At 41.1% G+C, this 16,322-nt stretch overlaps 1 protein-coding gene across 14 annotated transcripts in view; it reads left to right on the top strand.

The window, feature by feature from the left end:
• Positions 1-16,322, top strand: part of shank3a (SH3 and multiple ankyrin repeat domains 3a) — a 1,072,328-nt gene that overhangs the window by 80,603 nt on the left and 975,403 nt on the right. For 11 of the 14 annotated variants that reach the window (XM_072241114.1, XM_072241124.1, XM_072241123.1 and 8 more), the window contains one exon: positions 15,466-15,520. The exons of the other annotated variants lie outside the window; for them this stretch is intronic. The gene's annotated coding sequence lies outside the window, so the exon portion shown is untranslated. The remainder of the gene's footprint in view (positions 1-15,465; positions 15,521-16,322) is intronic. 14 annotated transcript variants of the gene reach the window in all.

Raw genomic sequence — 16,322 nt, 5'->3', positions numbered from 1 at the left:
TTGGACAGAGTTGTACAAAGTTCGAGTGAACATGGGCTGAAAAGAACTTAATGTGGAGGTTGAGCTTTCCTAGCAAAACCATCACTCACTACCCAATCCTCGCTGAATTGAGAGGTTGGTGATGACAGCTGCTGTTTGGAAGCTGCCTAACCGATTTCCACTCCCTTAAGAGATAGTACAAAGTTAAATTGTTCTGGTTGTTAGCAGTGATTCAAGCACAGTATTGCACATATATTTTGTGAACGGAATACAAATTTACTGCATAGAGAAAAAACAATTATGTTCATGTCAGGAAAAATATGGAAATAAGGTTAATTTAGGTACCATCCGAGACCAGTGTCCTGCGGGTTAATCTGCATTACTCTCCTAGTCCAGAGTCCTGCAGGTTAATCTGATTTACTCTCCTAGTCCAGAGTCCTAGTCCTGCAGGTTATTCTGATTTGCTGTACGAGTTCAGTGTCCTGCAGGTGAATCTGCATTACTCTCCTAGTTCAGTGTCCTGCAGGTGAATCTGATTTACTGCCTCAGTCCAGTGTCCTGCAGGTTAATCTGATTTACTCTCCTAGTCCAGAGTCCTAGTCCTGCAGGTTATTCTGATTTGCTGTACGAGTTCAGTGTCCTGCAGGTGAATCTGCATTACTCTCCTAGTCCTCAGGTGAATCTGATTTACTCCTCTGGACACTTTTAAAGTGGATTTAGGATTTCTACTTCCACCATCCTTTCCAGCAATGGATTCTAGGCCCCCAGTCGATGTACTCTTTTTTTAAAAATTTCAATCCTTTTCAATCCATCAACTAATTGACTTAAATCTATGCCCTCTGCTCATTGTTTTCTATAATACCTGTCTAGTAACATAACTATAGTGATAATTTATTCCCTTTCTGAAGTATGCTAATGAGTTCATGAGACATAGAAAAAGATTAAGTGGGTTGTGGCAGGAGATTTAAATGACCAGCTCAAACCACGCTTGGGTAGAATATACAGAGAATAACTATAGGAAGAAATCAAGTAGTTGGACTGATGTCCTAAAAATGTAAAGTTAATGAAGTCACAACTCTATTACTTGAGTAGGTAAATTCTCTGAGCTCCTTGCCCTCCATTGTTTTAATTTTATTGAAGATACAATGTAAATCTAGTTTACATCTAGGCAAAGTTATGATCAGCATTTATTTGGTTATTAATGCCTCCACTGAGCCCTTTAAGTTAACTAACAAGGGAAGCATAGTTGTACAAAATGAATGATTACAATGAAAGAATTAAAAAGGATCACCCAGACTTTAAAGTGAATCTCTTGTACTGCATGGTTTGAGTTGCAAAGGTTTCCGTGAACAGCCGCTAGCCTTGAAAATATCAGTATTGTATTCAGGGTGCTGCAGGGATTTAGACAATTCAACTATTTATTTTTAAATGTTTTAGATTCAGTGAGTGGATTTAAACAAGCACCAAACCAAAACAGAATACTGATATGTTACAACACAGAGGATAGAACAGCACAACACAGGAACAGGCTAGTAATTAAACACTTAACTAAACTAATCCCGTCTGCCTACACAGAGTCCATATTGTTCCATTCTCTCTATATTCATGTGCCTATTTAAAAGCCTCTTTAATGTTGCTATCTTATTTTCCTCTACTGGCACCCCAGACACTGCATTCCAGGCACCCTCATTTGAACTAGCCCCTCTCACCTGAAATGCATGCCTTCAAGTATTAGTCATTTAGACCCTGGGAAAAAGATACTGACTGTTTAACTCTTTCTAGGCCTCTCATGACAAATTTTTATCAGGTCAAAAACATATAAATATAAATAAAATCCCATCAGTTCTCTGCTTTGTTGTTCTAAAGAAATTGACCCAAGTTTGTCCAGCCTACTCTATTGCATGCACTCTCTAATCCAGGCAGCACCCTAGTAAGCCTCTTCAGCACCGTCACCAAAGCTTCCACATCTGAGGTAACCAGAACTGAATGCACTACTCTAGATGCAGCCTAATCACAAGTAAGAGAAAATCTGCAGATGCTGGAAATCCAAGCAACACACATAAAATGCTGGAGGAACTCAGCAGGCCAGGCAGCATCTATGGAAAAGAGTATCATCGGCATTTCAGGCCAAGACCCTTCAGCAGGACTGGAGAAAAAAAGATGAGGATTCAGAACTAGAAGGTGGGGGGAGGGAAGGAAGAAACACAAGGTGATAGGTGAAACCAGGAGGGGGAGGGGTGAAGTAAAGAGCTGAGAAGTTGATTGGTAAAAGAGATACATGGCTGGGGAAGGGGGAGTCTGATAGGAGAGGACATAAAGCTGTGGAAGAAAGAAAAGGGGGGAGGAGCACCAGAGGGAGGTGATGGGCAGTTAAGGAGATAAGGAGAGAGAGGGAATGGGGAATGATGAAAGGGGGAGGGAGGGCATTACCGGAAGTTTGATAAATTGATGTACACACCATCATATTGGAGGATACCCAGACGGAATATAAAGTGTTGTTCCTCCAACCTGTGTGTGTCCTCACAGCGGCAGTAGAGGAGACCATAGACTGACATGTCAGAATGGGGAGTGGAATTAAAATGGGTGGCCACTGGGAGATCCCACTTTTGCTGGTGGACAGAGTGTAGGTGATCGGTGAAGTGGTCTCCTAATCTATGTTGGGTCTCACCAATATACAGGAGGCTCCTACAACTCCCCCATCAATACCATTTGGTGCAGTATGAACATTTTATAGTGGAAAGCAGAGCTACATTCTTATTTGTCTCTGAACTCAAACTATTTCATCACAAATGAGAAAATCTGCATGATGCTGGAAATCTGAACAACACACACAAATTGCTGGAGGAACTCAACCTATTTAATGTCAAATGGATGGTGTATGGAGAAGCAACAATACAAGTTAGAACGCAGTGGGGTGTTTGTGAAAACTCAACATGGAAGAAGTGGTCTTTGATAATGGTCCATCTTTCAGGTCAGCACAGCTTGTCCAATTTCTTTGCTCTAACAGAATGTCACAATGGCCCCATGGCATTCATCATCTAAAAGGCTCCTGTCTGTCTCACCCACACACATTGAAGAAAACAATGAAGTGACAGTTGCGGGATAAAAGATCAAGCAGTGCATGAGTTATCAGTTGCTTTTGGTGAAGTTTATGTTCTCTATCACAGGACATTTTCTCACTAAGAAGACAATGCATCAATGGTTGAAGCAGCTTGTGTGAAGGACCACCCCATGCTCGTAAAAGATATTCCTCAGCTTAGAGGATGATGCATCAATGGTTATCGTTGCATATGTGTTCAGAATCAGCCTATACCAACAAAGAATATTTCCTCACAAGATAGTGATGCATCAACAGTTGTAATCATGGCTGGGTTTTATGCAGTTCAATTTGGAAGGTGACTGGCGGAGGCAGAAATGGTCTCAAGTCCAGGGACATGTTTCAGTTTGAGAGGGAGAAGATAAAGTCAGATGTGTCAGTACTACAGTGGAGTCAAGGAAATTACAGATGCATGAGAGAGGAGCTGTCCAAAATTGATTGGAAGGGGACACTAGCAAGGACGATGACAGAACAGCAATAACTGGAGTTTCTGGGGGAGCTTTGGAAAATGAAAGATAGATACATCCCAAAGATGAAGAATTATTTTAAAGGGAAGATGATGCAACCTTGGCTGATGAGGGAAGTCAGCAATAACACAAAAGGAAAAGAGAGAGCATATACAATAGCAAACATTAGTGGGAAATTAGAGGACAGGGAAGCTTTTACAATCCAAAACAAAACATAAAACAACTAAAAAAGCCATAAGGAGAGAAAAGATGAAATATAAAGGCAAACTAACCAATAACATAAAAGAGGGTACCATTTTTTTTCAGATATAGGAAGAGTAAAAGAGAAGTGAGAATGGATATCAAACTGCTGGACAATTACACTGGGGAAGTAGTAATGGGGGACAAAGAAATGGCAGATAAACCTATGAAGTATTTTGTGTTAGTCTTCACTGTGGAAGAAACTAGCAGTATGTCAGAAATTTGAGAGTGCCCAGGGGAAGAAGTGAGTGTAGCAGCTATTACTAAGGAGAAGGTCCTTGGGAAGCTGAAAGGTCTGAAGGTAGATAAGTCACTTGGACCAGATAGAGTACACCCTAGAGGTCTGAAAGAGGTAGCTGAAGAGATTGCAGAGACATCGGTAATGATCTTTCAAGAATCACTCGACTCTGGAATGGTTCTGGAGGGCTGGAAAATTGCAAGTGTTACACCACTTTTTAAGAAGGGAGAAAGGCAGAAGAAAGGAAATTGTACGCCAGTTAGCCTGGCCACTTCAGAGGTTGGGGAGATGTTGGAGTCCATTATTAAGGATGAAGTTTCGAGGCACTTGGAGGCATCTGATAAAGTAGGCCAAAGTCAGAACAATTTTCTCAAGAGGAAATCTTGAGAAATGGAGGGGTTGGTAGTGTTCACAAAGCAAGGAGTCTGCAGAAGGCCTTAGACAGATTGGAAGAATGGGTAAAGAAATGGCAGGTGAAATATAGTGTAGGAAAGGAAAAAAAGGCATGTATTATTTTGTAAATGGAGAGAGAATTCAAAAATCAATGGAACAAAAGGAGTGCAAGGTTCCCCAAAGGTTAACTTGCAAAGCGTTAGTATCCATTTCAAGAGAACCAGAATATAAGAGCAAGAATGTGATGGTGGGGCTTTATAAGGCACTAGTCTGACTGCACTTTGAGTAGTGTGAGCAATTTTGAGAACCTTATCTAAGAAAAGATATGCAGCCATAAGAGAGGGTCCAGAGGAGGTTCACAGAATGAATCTGGGAATGAAAGGGTTAACATATGAGGAGTGTTTTATGGTTCTGGGCCTGTACTCACTGGAGTTTAGAAAAATCAGGGAGGATCTCATTTAAACCTATCAGATATTGGAAGGCCCAGATAGAGTGGATGTGAAAAGGATGTTTCCTCTGGTGTGTGAGCTTAGGATCAGAGGGCACAGCCTCAGAATAGCGGAACGTCTATTTAGAACAGAGATAATGAGGAATTTCTTTAGCCAGAGGGTGGTGAATCTGTGGAATTCATTGCCACAGACGACTGTGGAAGCTAAGTCATTTAGTATATTTAAAGCAGAGGTTTAAAAGTCAGGGCATTAAAGGTTACAGGGAGAAGGCAGGAAAATGGGGTTGAGAGGGATAATAAATCAGCCATGATGAAATGGCAGAGTGGCCTAATTCGGCTCCTATGTCTTATGATCTTATGATTGTGCTATAAATGCCAGGCCATGAAAGGTTTACAAAGTAGAGCTGTGGAAAGATTGTTGAAGTCCTTGGAGTCAAAAGCTACATGGGTGAATGATCTAATTTCCTCTATGCATACGTGCTCAAGAAAATAATGGTTGATAGTGTAATCTGCAGGATACCCCAACAGCTGAAATACAGGATTAGTTCCATCATTCGATCTTTGCTGGACAAGGCATTGCTCAGCAGATACGGGAGCCCTGAAATAATTCAGATGACACAGAGCCAATTAGAAGAGATAATGTACCAGAATGAGGTGCATTAGGAAGAGAAAGTTCAGGGTTGACCAAGATTCCTTTGTGATTAAGGCAAACTCAGAAAATAAAAGATTGTCAAAAAACATAATCTTCGTAGATAGTTGGTAACTATATGGACAGCACACACTTAACGTGTTGGAGGAACTCAGCAAGTCAAGCAGTATTAATGAAGGGGAATAAACAGTCATCGTTGTGGAATGAGACTCTTCTTCTTTGCTGTTTATTCCCCTCCGTATATACTACCTGACCTGCTTAGCTTCTCGAACATTTTTTGAGTGTTGCTGAAAATTTCCTGCATCTGCAGAATCTCTTGTCTCTATGGTAACCATATGTGTTTGTTACTTTAGGGAAAGCATCGTATTTTACTGTATGTAAAATTTGACACTTTTATAACTATATCATACATGATTGTATTAAAAGTCAAATGTATATACTGGTGACTCCTTCCCTGTTATTTATTTTGGAGAACAATAACACAAAAGAGCCCAGGACAGAGGCTATAGTTTATTGTCTTGGCTTTTCGCACTTGTTTGCATTCCAGCTAAATGCTGAAACAGAGAGTCATCAAAGTATGCAGAGGGTCATGGAAAAATAAGAATGCATGTTTTATATCTGTTTAATGGCACCCTGCAGAGCACACCAAGCAGATATGGAGTCTTCATCATATTGTGTGGCATTGTGCACAATCCTGTGAACTGCAGGGAGTATCTGATGCCAAAGGAGGAGCAACATTTTGACCCAGAGCCTGTGGGCTACAAGTAAAGAGCGTGAAGTCCAGAAAGAGTAGAAGGGCCACCAGAGGGTGTCCCAGCTGAATATCATTAACCACCTTTCCTAACTGAACAGAAGAAAACATAATCTGCATGAGCTTTAAGGGTGTCCATCATAGAAAAAGCTACACAGTCATTATGCCCAGTGCAGGCCAAATCTCTGCACCTCAATATGCACCAAGAATCAGGCAAGGGACACAAATATTTCTCTACATCCTGTAGCGCTGATTATAGCTCGTCAGTGAATGAACCACTGATCTAATTACCTAAGTGGCTAATTGCAATATTTTTGTATTTTGTTCTGTGCACATTTTTGTTTCCTCAGAGCAGGTCTACTTTGCATGTGTAAATAATGGTTGAGAGACTGGACTTTTTGCCTTTTATTCAACATCAGTGGTTCTGATTTGGCATTTTACCCAGTGGAGTCAAGAATGATGTATGGTAAGGTGGTGGCACGACAGTGGATTTATCAGACAGGTTATCCAGATGCCCAAAGTAACAATTCAGAGACATTCTATGGGTTCTGTAATAAAATGCAGATTTTTTAAAAAGTACTGGTTTTAATTTTATGGTATAAAACACTGGAGTGGAAACAACAAAAACGCGCAATAGACAGAGAGAAGTTCTCATAACCATTGGTAAGATTGAAGCACAGCAGTCCTCTCACTTACTGTCATGAATGGAGCTATAAGCAACTAATGGAAAGAGGAGCTTCAAAGAGAATCCCTGTCCCTAATGACGACATGACCAACCGCTTCAGTGACTAACACACAAGCCCATAAGACATAGGAGCAGAATTAAACCATTCAGCCCATCAAGTCTGCTCCAACAATTCATCATGGCTGATCCCAGATCCCACTCAACCCCATACAACTGCCTTCTTGCCATATCCATTAATACCCCTACCAATCAGAAAACGATAAACTTCCGCCTTAAATATACACATGGACTTGGCCTCCACCACAGTATGTGGCAGAGTATTCTACATATTTACTACTCTCTAGCTAAAAAAAAATTCCTCTTTACTTCTGTTCTAAAAGGTCTCCCCGCAATTTTGAGGCAGTATCCTTTAGTTCTGGATCCCCCACCATCTGGAACATCCTCTCCACATCCACCCTATCTAGTGCTATCAACATTTGGTAGGTTTCAATGAGATCCCCACATATTCTTCTAAATTCCAGTAAGTACAGGCCCAAAGCTGATAAACGCTCCTCATACGTTAACCCCTTTATTCCTGGAATCATCCTCGTGAACTTCTTCTGGACTCTCTCCAATAACAACACATCCTTTCTGAGATATGAGGCCCAAAACTGTTGACAATACTCCAAGTGTGGTCTGACTAGTGTAGTATAAAGGCACTATCTCAAAGCATTATCTCCTTGCTTTGATATTCTATTCCCTTTGAAATAAATGCCACATTACATTTGCCTTCTTTACCACAGACTCAACCTGTAAATTAACCTTCTGGGAGCATGCTTGAGGACTCTTAAGTCCCTGTTCACGTCTGATGTTTGAACCTTCTCCCCATTTAGATAACAGTCTGCACTATTGTTCCTTTTACAAAAATCCATTATCATACATTTCCCAACACTGTATTCCATTAGCCACTTTTTTGCCCATTCTTCCAATTTGTCTAAGTCCTGATGCAATGTTATTGCTTCCTCAGCACTACCTACTCCTCCACCTATCTTCGTATCATTTAGAAACTTTGCCACAAAGCCATCAATTCTATTGTCTAAATCATTGACAAACAATGTGAAAAGTAGTGATCCCAATACTGACCCCTGAGGAACACCACTAGTCACCAGCAGACAATCAGAAAAAGCCCCTTTCATTTCCATTCACTGCTTCCTGTCTGTCAGCCATTCCATTATCCATGCCAATATCTTTCCTGTAATGCCAGAGGATTTTATCTTGTTAAGCAGCCTCATAAAGCACCTTCTGAAAACACAAATAAATGACATCCACTGCCTCTCCTTTGTCCACCCTGCTTGTTACTTCCTCAAAGAACTCTAACAAATTTGTCAGACAAACCATGAGAGAAACCATGCTGACTTTGACTTATTTTATCATTAGTTTCCAAGTACCTCGAAACCTCATCCTTTGTTATAGATTCCAACACTTTCCCAACCACTCTGGTGAGACTAGCTGGGCTACAAATTCCTTTATTCTGCCTTGCTCCCTTCTTAAAGAGTGGAGTGACATTTGCAATCTTCCAGTCCTCCAGGACCATGCCAGAATCAAGTGATTCTTGAAAGATCATGACCAATACATCCGTTACCTCTTCAGAAACTTCTCTCAGGACTGGGATGTAGTCCATTTCATCCAGGCGATTTACCCTTCTTGAGGCCTTTGAGTTTGCCTAGCACTTTTTCCTTTGTAATAACAATGGCACTCACCCCTGCTCCCTGACATTCATGACCTCAGGAACACTGCTAGTGTCTTCCACGGTGAAGACAGATGCAAAGTACCCATTGAGTTCATCTGCCATTTCTTTGTCTTCCACTACTACTTCACCAACATCATTTTCCAGTGGTTCAATAGCAACTCTCACTTCCCCTTTACTCCATATATAACTGAAAAACTTCTGGTATTCTGCTTTATATTATTGGCTAGACTGCCCTCATATTTCATCTTTTCCCTTCTTATAGCATTAGTTGCTTTTTGCTGGATTTTAAAAGCTTCCCAATCATCAAAATTTTCACTCACTTTTGCTGTCTTATATGCCCTTTCCTTGGCTTTTATACAGTTCTTAACTTCCTTTGTCAGCCACGGTTGCCTACCCCTGCCATTTGAGATTTTCTTTCTCTGTGGGAGATATCTATCCTGTGCCTTTTGAACTATTTCCAAACACCTCAGCTATCTCTGCTCTGCTGTAATCCCCGCCAGTATCCTCCTCCTATCCACCTGGGCAAGCTCCTCTCTCATGCCTCTGTAATTCCCTTTATTCCATTGCGATACTAATACATGTGCATTGTGCATCTCCCTCCCAAACTACAGTATGAATTCAATCATATTATGATCAATGCCTCCTAAGGGTTACTTTACGTAAAGCTCCCTCAAAAGATCTGGGTTATCACATAACACCTAGTCTAAGATAGCCTTTCTCTAAATAGGCTGAAACACAAGATGCTCAAAAAGCCATCTTGAAGGCATTCAACAAATTCCTCTCTTGCAATCCAACATCAACCTGATTTTCCTAATCCCCTTGCATATTGCATATAATATCCCCATTACAATTGTGTCATTACCCTTACTGCATACCCTTTCCAGCTTTCTTTGCAATCTTAACCCCACATCTTGGCTACTATTTTGAGATCTATATATGATTCCCATAATAGTTTTTTTACCCTTGCAATTTCTTAACTCTACCCAAAGGGTTCAACATTCTCTTTCTAAAGATGTAATTCCATTTCTAACCAAAAGAGCCACACCACTGCCTTCCTGTCTGTCCTTTTGATACAAAGTATCTCCTTTGATGTTAAGCTCCCAACTATGGCCTTCTTTCAGCCGCAACTCAGTGATGCCCACAATGTCACACCGACCAATCTTATTCTGAAAGCCATGTGTATTGAAATACAACACCTTCAGTCCTGTATTCTTCGCCTTTTTGAATTTTGCCTCTGTTGTACAATTTAACTCTTTGCTTTGTCTACATTTGTACCCAATCATTGGCTTGTCCTTCCTTACATTCATGTTACACCCATCATCTACTTGTAAACCTGCTGGCTCATCCTCAGCTCTATCGTACTGGTTCCCATCCCCCTGCCATATTAGTTTAAACCACTCCAAACAGCTCTAGTAAATCCGCTCACAAGAATATTGATCCCACCTTGATTTAAGTGCAACCCATCCCCTTTGTACAGGTCCTACGTGTCCCAGAAGAGATCCCAATTTTCCAGAAATCTGAATCCCTGCTCCCTGCTCCAATTTTTCAGCCATGTATTTATCTGCCACCTCATTCTATCCCTATCCTCACTGTCGCATGGCACACATAACAATTCCAAGATTACTACACTTGAGTTCCTTCTTCTCAGCTTCCTCCTTATATTCTTTTCCCAGGATCTCCTCCCTTTTTCTTCCAATGTCATCAGTACCAATATGTACCTCAACTTCTGGCTGCTCACCTTCCCTTTTCAGGATATTGTGGACGTGTCCAGAAACCTCTCGGACCCTGGCACCTGGGAAGCAAACTTCCATCTGTGTTTCCATTTCATGTCCACAGAATTGCCTATCTGTTCACCTGACTACAGAGTCCCCTAATACTGCTGTCATTCTCTTCCGTTCCCTACCCTTCTGAGCCACATGGTCAAACTCAGTGCCGGGGCACGGCCACTGTCGCTTCCTCCAGGTAGGTCATTCCCCCCAACAGTACTCAAAATGGAGTACTTATTGTTGAGGGTGATGGCTACAAGGATGCTCTACACCATCTGACATTAAGGATAAGAGCAAAGCATTCATAATTATGAAAAGTTGGAAGTGTCCATCGGATGATCATTTCAGTTTCCATGTGATATATCTACCATGACTAAAGCCAGTCTTCAGCTAATTTGATTCTCTCCATCTGACATCAAGATATAACTGAGGCCACTGAATACAACAAAGTTTTAGGTACTAAATAACATCTCAGCTGCAGAACTGAAGACTTATTCTCTAAAATTAGTCAGAATTCTACCCAAGCTGTTCTAGTAGAATTACAAAATTGGTACAGGCATGTCCTGTATACAATAAGCAGGACAAGGTTGATCCAATTAATTGGTGTGTGATTTTCCATGAAATTACTGTTCTTGACTTTGAGGAACCTTGGTAAAATTGCAGTCAATGTTCATCAAAGAGAAACACTTCATTGTTGGAATTGTTCAGAGAAGATGAATGCATTTTAATTTGCTTATGTGTTTTAAGTGTGAAGTTAAATTCGCACCACAGATAGTTACCTTTTCCAAGAGTTGAATCATCTATTATTAGCATTCCATGATCTTACTATAGCTAGGTCTCTCATCTTCAGTATTCTTTTGGTCTCCATTAATCATAAGGACAGTTAGAGCAGTCATGTCCAAAATGGCTGTACGAGCAAGTAAGAAACTCAATGTCCTGGTCACCAGCTAACACCTGAAAGCCTTTCCTCAATCTCCAAGGCATAAATTGACAATGTGTTAGAATATTCTGTATGTGCTTGGGTAAGTGTAATGTCATCAACTCTAAAGAAGCACAAACACTGTCTAAGTCAAATCAATACAATTGATTGTTCCCTGTTACAAACATACATTCACATCATCATCATATTCCTTGCCATGTCTCCCAGTGGAAAATGCATTACAATTGCTAACCTATATTAGTCCAGGTGTAACTGGGTGGTGTCAGCTTGATGTGCTGGAAGGACCTGGTGTTGTGCTGTATCTCTAAATAAAAATAAATAAGTGGTTATGTTCTACATGATGATTAGAAGGACTGTCAAGGACTGGTTAATGGAGCACAATTCATTTTACCATTCAATAGTGTTCATTTTTCTCAGCTTTCTCACTGGAGTTCCACCCTTCATTAGAGAATAATCATATGAAAAGATTCAAATTTGCAGGTCATTTTAAGGAATATACCTCTTTCCAACCTCTTGTAAAAATGCCAGCCCCTTCACCCAATTCCTCTGTCTCCACCGCATCTGCTCTCAGGATGAGGTTTTTCATTCCAGAACAAAGGAGATGTCCTCCTTCTTCAAAGAAAGGGGCTTCCCTTCTTCCACCATTAACATTGCCCTCAACTACATCTCTTCCATTTTGCAAACATCTGCCCTCACCCCATCTTCCCACCACACCACCAGGGATAGGGTTCCTGGTGTCCTCACCTACCACACTGCCAGCCTCCAAGTCCAGCACACACTTCTCAGTAACTTCCACCATCTCCAATGGGATCCAACCAACAAGCACATTGTTCCCTCCCCCCACTTTCTAAATTCCGCTGGGATCACTCCCTACGCGACTCCCTTGTCCTTTCGTCCCTCCCTACTGATATCCCTCCTAGCACTTATCCTTGCAAGTGGAGCAAGTGCTACATCTCCTCCTACACCTCCTCCCTCACTACCATTCAGGGCCCCAAGCAGTCCTTCCAGATGAGGCGACACTTTACCTGTATGCGGTGCTCCTTATGTGGCGTCCTGCATATCGGTGAGACCTGAGAGAGATTGGGAAATCACTTCACCGAGCACCTACACTCCATCTTCCAGAAAAAGTGGGATTACTCAGTGTCCATTCCACTTCCCATTCCCATTCCGACATGTCAATCCATGGCCACATGCAGGTTGGAGGAGCAACACCTTATATTCTGTCTGGGTAGCCTCCATTCTGATGGCGTGAACATCAATTTATTGAACTTCCAGTAATGCCCCCCCATTCCCCATCCCCTTTTTCCTCTCTCACCTTATTTCCTTGCCTACCCATTGCCTCCCTCTGGTACTTCTCTCCCCTTTTCTTTCTTCCATGGCCTTCTGTTATCTCTTATCAGATTTCCCCTTCTCCAATTCTATATCTGTTTACCAATCAATTTTCCAGCTCTTTAATTCACCCCTAACCCTCCTGGTTTTACCTATCACCTTGTGTTTCTCTCTCCCCTCCCCCTCCCCACCTTCTAATCCTGACTCCTCGTCTAATAAAGGGTCTCGGCCCAAAAGGTTGACTGCACTCTTTTCCACAAATGCTGCCTGGCCGGCTGAGTTCCTCCAGCATTTTGTTTGTGTTGCTTGGACTTCCAGCATCTGCAGAATTTCTCTTGTTTCTGTTATGGTTAGTGATTTGTGGGCATGCTATGTTAGCATTGGAACTGTGGCAACACTTTGCACATTGCAAATGACACAAACAACACATTTCACTGTATGTTTTGATGTTTTGATGTACATGTGACAAATAAAGCTAATCTCTTTTCTCTTCTGAACCTGCACTGCACTTTCTCTTTAGCTTATATTCTTTATTCTGCATTGTTACTGTTTTTATCTTGTCTACCTCATGCACTGTGTACTGATTTGATCAATTCTATATGAATAGTATGTAAGACAAACTTTTCACTGTATCTTGGTTCATGTCATAATAATGAAGTCATTTCTCCATGTAATCTGAGCTAAATTCATCATATGTGAGTAAGAACGGGGCAGGGAACACATAACTGTAATGTAGAAAAGAAAAGTTCATGAGCATCATTTCTTCTCTGTAAAGAGAGATCTGCTTGTGTGGCATCACTCTGCACCTGGAAGACAACAGTGTGCAGACACACACCATTTCTGTGTTTATGCAAACTGCTAGCTGCTCGTGTATGGCAGCTTTTGGGTCTTGTTGGACTGTGAACTCGTCACGGTTTCCGTGCTTTGCATTCACTGAGAACAACAATCTGCTAACGAATGACGTGCTACTACGTAGTGAGATCATCCTGTTTTCCCTGGTGACAGATTGCTCTTTGTGTGGACTTTCATTTGTCCCCATGTGACTGAAGCAAGACCTCCAGCTGATTCAGCCAGAGATTGAATAGAGTTTGCATGGGTTCTTCGCAAGTTCTCCATCTTTGGCTCCACTGCCACTCCAGCTGTTCCATGTGATAGACCATAAGACAGTTGGCCCATCAAGTCTGTTCTGCCATTCCATCATGGCTGATTTATTATACTATATCTCTCAACTCCATTCTCCTGCCTTCCCCCATAACCTTTGATGCCCTGACTAACCAAGTTGTGCCGTTGTTAAATATGTACTATTGCTGAAGTCCAGCATAAAAAAACTACCCATAACTTCCGAAGTGGAAGTCATGTGGTTCGCAGCTTCAGAGCAGCAGATTCTTTCCAGTGCTTCTCCTCATTTCTTGCATTTGGTCAGCCTGCAACCCACAAGAGGATGGTATACCCATTTTGATGCTTGCTCCTCTAATCTGTTTCACTCGGTCCTGGTACCATGGCATATCAGGTATAATAGTACACTTATATTGTCATCATCAACAACATCTTCAACCCTCCTCATCATTTCCTTGCATTCCTCCTTCTTGCTACTTCTTCATCAAGTTGTTTCTGCTCCTCCTACTCTGATTTGTATTGTCCAGTTGGAAGGAAGAAAGCCTCCTCATACATTGCCAAGTCAAAATGGAAGTTAGTTCCACTTCAGTTCCTCTTCAAAGCTGCTCTTATGATGAAGATGTCCATTACAGATAAGCTCGAAGGGGATAATATCATAATGAAACACTGTTAATGAATATATATTTCAGGTTTCATATAATATCTACTCATTTCATTTTTTGCACCTCTATGGCTTCTATCAAAGAGGAGAAGAATTGCCTCATCAGGCCTGATGAAACCCAGGACATGAGAGGATAATCCCTCATCCTTCATATCAGTGTCTTCTCTCCTATTCCTCACTGTAAAGCAGATATGAAGGATATTAAGTCATTGGCTCTGTGGGGAGGATGTATTGGGGGGAATGGTACTGAATGCAGGAGAGTGTGTTGTGTGTTGGCATAAATATCTGTGTGTTTGCTTAATTGTGTTTATAAGATTGAAGCTGCATGAGGGTTTTAGTGTTTGGCAGCCACCTTGACACATCTTTTTGGTATTGCTGTTTTGTTCAGGGTTTACTAATCATGCAGGAGACCAGCAAAGCATAGCCTTTCTCTTGTGGCAACCAAAATGGATGAGCCTTAAAGAGTGACACCCTCCTCTACTTTTCAGCAACTATACTGAACTGATTATGATCCTGTTGAAAACTTCAAGTCTTAACTTCTCTGAGTATAGAATACTCTAACGTGTTTGATCAAAAATTCATTTTATAATCTCATGGTTTTTTGATCATTGAATCCAATTTTGTTCCAGCCCAATTGTAATAGTACATCAAAAGTAGTTTAATCCAATGTATGGATTTTAGTTTCTCAATTAAGCAAAAGCCACTCTTGCAGTGATTTAGGACAGGGTAGAAATTGACTCGTTCCTCTTATTAGAATGCTTGACAGAAATTAATTCAGAAAGCTAGGTGTTGTGAGTTGTACACAAAAATAATATGGTACACCTCTTGAGAGGACTTTATGAGAGGGTAGAAAAAGGTTGTTGCAAGAGAACAATCCATTGATAAGCCATTAGCAGCCAGAGTTCATTAGAGTAAGATTAACCATCACTGTAATTACATTGTATTATTTCATTTCTTGATTATCTTCATATTTCTAGGCTAAGGGACAACAGACCAAGAAGATCAGTCTATCTTGTCACATGCTATTCTGAGGTAAGAGCAAAAAAAAACAATTTGTTGGTTGTGTTGAGCCGGAGGGCAAATTGGCTAGTAACATAAGTCAAAGAATGAAATTGTCTGGGTGACTGAGTTACACTTGCTCCTCACTTGATTAGTTTGACAGTCTCAGCTGATATTCCAAAATATGGCAAGACCAGGACAATGGCAGAAATCTGCATTCTGAACAGAAATAGTACAGGAAGTATAGATGCAGAAATAAATCACAGCAGGACATGGATAAAATAGACTAACAAATGCTTTGATGAGAAGGATTTGAGAGTCAGTAAATGTATTTTTCATCTCTAAAAGTTTATGTCTTTGTGACAACTCAGCTGATGAACACCAGCTAGGCTAGGAAGCATTTGAGTTAGTTGTACTGTACCAAACTTTCACTTTGTTTCTGTTTGCAAAAGGCAAATGGAATTTAGTCCTTTATCTTAAGTGGAGTGAATACAAGGCAGAAGAAGCTTTTCTGCAGAATCTTGATCAGAATCCATTTTAGATTGTGCCTTTAAATTAAATAAATAGTGCAAAAAGAGCACAAAAATATTGAGGTAGCGATCATGAGTTCATTCGGAAATCTGATGGCAGAGTGGAAGAAGCTGTTCCTAAAACTCTGGGAGTGTCTCTTTACCTCCTCCCTGATGGTAGCAATGAGAAGAAGGTATGTCCCTGGTGCCGGGTATCCTTAATGATGGATGCCACATTTTTGAGGCAGCAGTTTTTGACGATGCCCTTGAGGGCAGGGAGGCGTGCCCGTGATGGAGCTGGGTGAGTTTCCCGATCGTGCAGCTTT

This window comes from Mobula birostris, chromosome 23, assembly GCF_030028105.1.
Source record: "Mobula birostris isolate sMobBir1 chromosome 23, sMobBir1.hap1, whole genome shotgun sequence".
In the NCBI taxonomy this organism is placed as follows: Eukaryota; Metazoa; Chordata; class Chondrichthyes; order Myliobatiformes; family Myliobatidae; genus Mobula; species Mobula birostris.
The sequence above is the reverse complement of the archived record's forward strand: the minus strand, read 5'-3'. Positions and strand labels throughout refer to the sequence as shown.